This window comes from Echinops telfairi, unplaced genomic scaffold (genome assembly GCF_000313985.2).
Source record: "Echinops telfairi isolate 266 unplaced genomic scaffold, ASM31398v2 ScPeMD7_7458;HRSCAF=8496, whole genome shotgun sequence".
Classification (NCBI taxonomy): domain Eukaryota; kingdom Metazoa; phylum Chordata; class Mammalia; order Afrosoricida; family Tenrecidae; genus Echinops; species Echinops telfairi.
Window position 1 is genome coordinate 10,122,662 of NW_022111358.1, and position 2,699 is coordinate 10,125,360.

At 45.9% G+C, this 2,699-nt stretch overlaps 1 pseudogene; it reads left to right on the forward strand.

The window, feature by feature from the left end:
- Positions 1–897: 897 nt before the first annotated feature.
- On the forward strand, positions 898–1,693 carry LOC101663722 (annotated as a pseudogene).
- Positions 1,694–2,699: the final 1,006 nt, after the last annotated feature.

The following is a 2,699-nucleotide window of genomic DNA, read 5'->3' on the forward strand; positions in this document are numbered from 1 at the left end:
CCTTGGGAGTGAGAGGTAGCAAATGTGGGGACTCACGTGGGTGAGAGGAGCTGGGGTCCTGGGTGTCGGGAGAGGAGAGGGGTGCATCCCTCCTCATTAACACTCGGAGCCAGGCAGGGAAGCATCACACACACCTAAAGTCAGGGGCAGAATCAGGCCTTTCTGCCTTCCTGAGCACCAGGACCTTGGATTCTCCTAAGGAGGGTGGGCCTACATGTACCCGGTATTCTATAGCATGATAGCTTTTAAATCAACTCATTTACGGCTCCAATTTTCCCCACGAGGGAAACTGAAGTTATTAGCTTCATTTACCTGATGAGGAACCTGAGATTCTGAGAATTTAATCAGGGGTTGGCAAGCCATGGCCCACAGGCCAAACCCGGCCTGCCACCTGTTTCTGCAAATGAAGTTTGGTTGGAACACATCCATGCCCATTTATTCCTGTGCAATTCGAGGCTTGTTTTGGAACAACAGAACGGAGTCGCGTTGTTGCAACAATCACCATATGGCCCATCAAGCCTTAAACATTTACTATTCGGCCCTTTCCAGAAAGAGTCTGCCAACTCCTGGTTTAAATAACAAACCTGGCACCCTGGAGCGCACACCTAACCCGGCCTGGCCTTGAACCCAGCTCTTCCCGCGCCAGAGTCAGCTCTTCAGTAATGTTGCTTCTCTAAAAAAGGAGAGGAGGCAGGGCCCGCACTGCTAGGCTTCCAGTGAGCTTAGAAACTGGTTCCTCACCACCAAAGAGAGATTCGTAACAGACAAGCCAAAAATTATTGTATTCAGCCATCAGACGTGCGATTCAATTGGCTGCTTTCAGCAGCAAACAATAGAAAATCCAATTACCAGTGTTTTCAAAGATAAAGAGTTTGGTGTCCTGCGCTGAGCTCAGAGATGTTCACAGTCCTTCTCATAGTTCCTCCAGTAAACTGCCTCGCCGCCGTGTCCCAGAACTTGGGCATCAGCAAGAACGGGAACCGGCCCTGGCCCGTGCCCAGGAATGAATTCCAGTATTTCCAGAGAATGACCAGCCCACTTCCTCTTCAGTAGAAGGTACACAGAATTGGGGGATTGTGGGTAGAAAGACCTGGTTCTCCATTCCTGAGAACAGGCCTTTGAAAGATAGAATTAATTTAGTTCTCAGTAGAGAACTCAAGGAAACCCCATAAGGAGCTCATTTTCTTGCCAAAAGCCTGGATGGCACCTTAAAACTCACTGAGCACCCAGAATTGGGAAATAAAGTCGATGTGGTTTGGATCATAGGAGCAGTTCTGTTTACAAGGAAGCCATGGACCAACCAGGTCATGTTAGACTGTTGTGACAAGGAGCAGGCAGGAATTTGAAAAGTGACACATATTTTCCTGAAATTGACTTAGAGAAATACAAACGTCTTCCAGAATGTCCAGGTGTTCCTCCTGATGTCCAGGAAGAAAGAGGCATTAAGGTAAGGTGACCAGATGTCCCACTTTTGGCGGGACAGTTCTGATTTTTAACAATTTGTCCCGCGTCCCGCAGCGTTTTTAAAAAGTCCCAATTTTTGGAAAGAATGCACGACAAGCTAGGGTATACGGTTTTCGGCTGCCATGTGGCTAGGATAGGAGTTTGATCAATGGTGTCCCACTTTACCAATGTTAAAATCTGGTCACCTTACAGTAAGGACAGATTTGAAGTATATGAAAAGAATGACTAATATGAAGGCGTTTTCTCGTTTACTTTAAGTTGCTCTTGAAAGAATTAAGTATTTTAACATAAAGGAAAAGAGAGTTTGTTTGCTTCAGATCTGTGGATCATTGTTTCTCAGCAGTGATTTTTATTTTTTTAGTTTTGTTTTTCCCTCATTGGTCCTAAGTGGACCATAGCACATACCACTTGTGAAACATTCTTGCTGTAACTATAGAAAAGCCTCTACCTCGTGGTTCAGGGTTGGGGCTGCACCTGCCCACACTAACACACTGCCCAGACAGCCGTGTGTGAGAGCCCCTGACGGCGTGAGCTGGAACGAGGGTCCAGAGAGATGAGAGCCGGGCAGGTGAATCTAAGTGCTGCAAATCCATCACACAAGCACAAGTACAGCTTCTAATTCTAAAGAAAATGTTATCAAATGTATAGGCTCTACCTTATTGATCTTCAGTGAAATTCCATGGGCTATTGCAATATGAGAATACGCTATTAAAAAAATCTAATCGCAAGCATAAGGGCAAAAATTAAAAGCTCAGTGATGTAATAAGTTACAAATAAAAACCCCTAGAAACCAAAATCAGTGAATTAAAAAATAAGCTTCACAAAATTTTTAAAAAATAAAGAGTTCGTTGTTTCTTTATAAGAAGTCCAGACACAGAGCAAGTTCAAGTTCACGTTTGGTTCATTTGGCAGCTCTGCCGCCCCCTCCAGGACCCAGGTTCTTTGCATCTTTTCCCTGTCTTCCTCAGACTCTAACTAGTCCCACATGAGCTCCATGAGGCTGCCAAAGCCCCAAGCATTGCATCCTCACCAGCAACATTCACAGGTGTGGCCTGGAGGCAGCAGCTTCTTCCAGGTCAGGTCAGGCCTTCACGCTCAGGAGGTCTTTCTCAAAAGCCCCCTCCAAGCAATCCCCCCACCCTCGGTTGTCATTACTAGAACTGCATCCCATGTCCATACATGACCCACTCACTAGCCTTGGACACAGGATTTCTATCCTTGGTTTAGATTAGTCG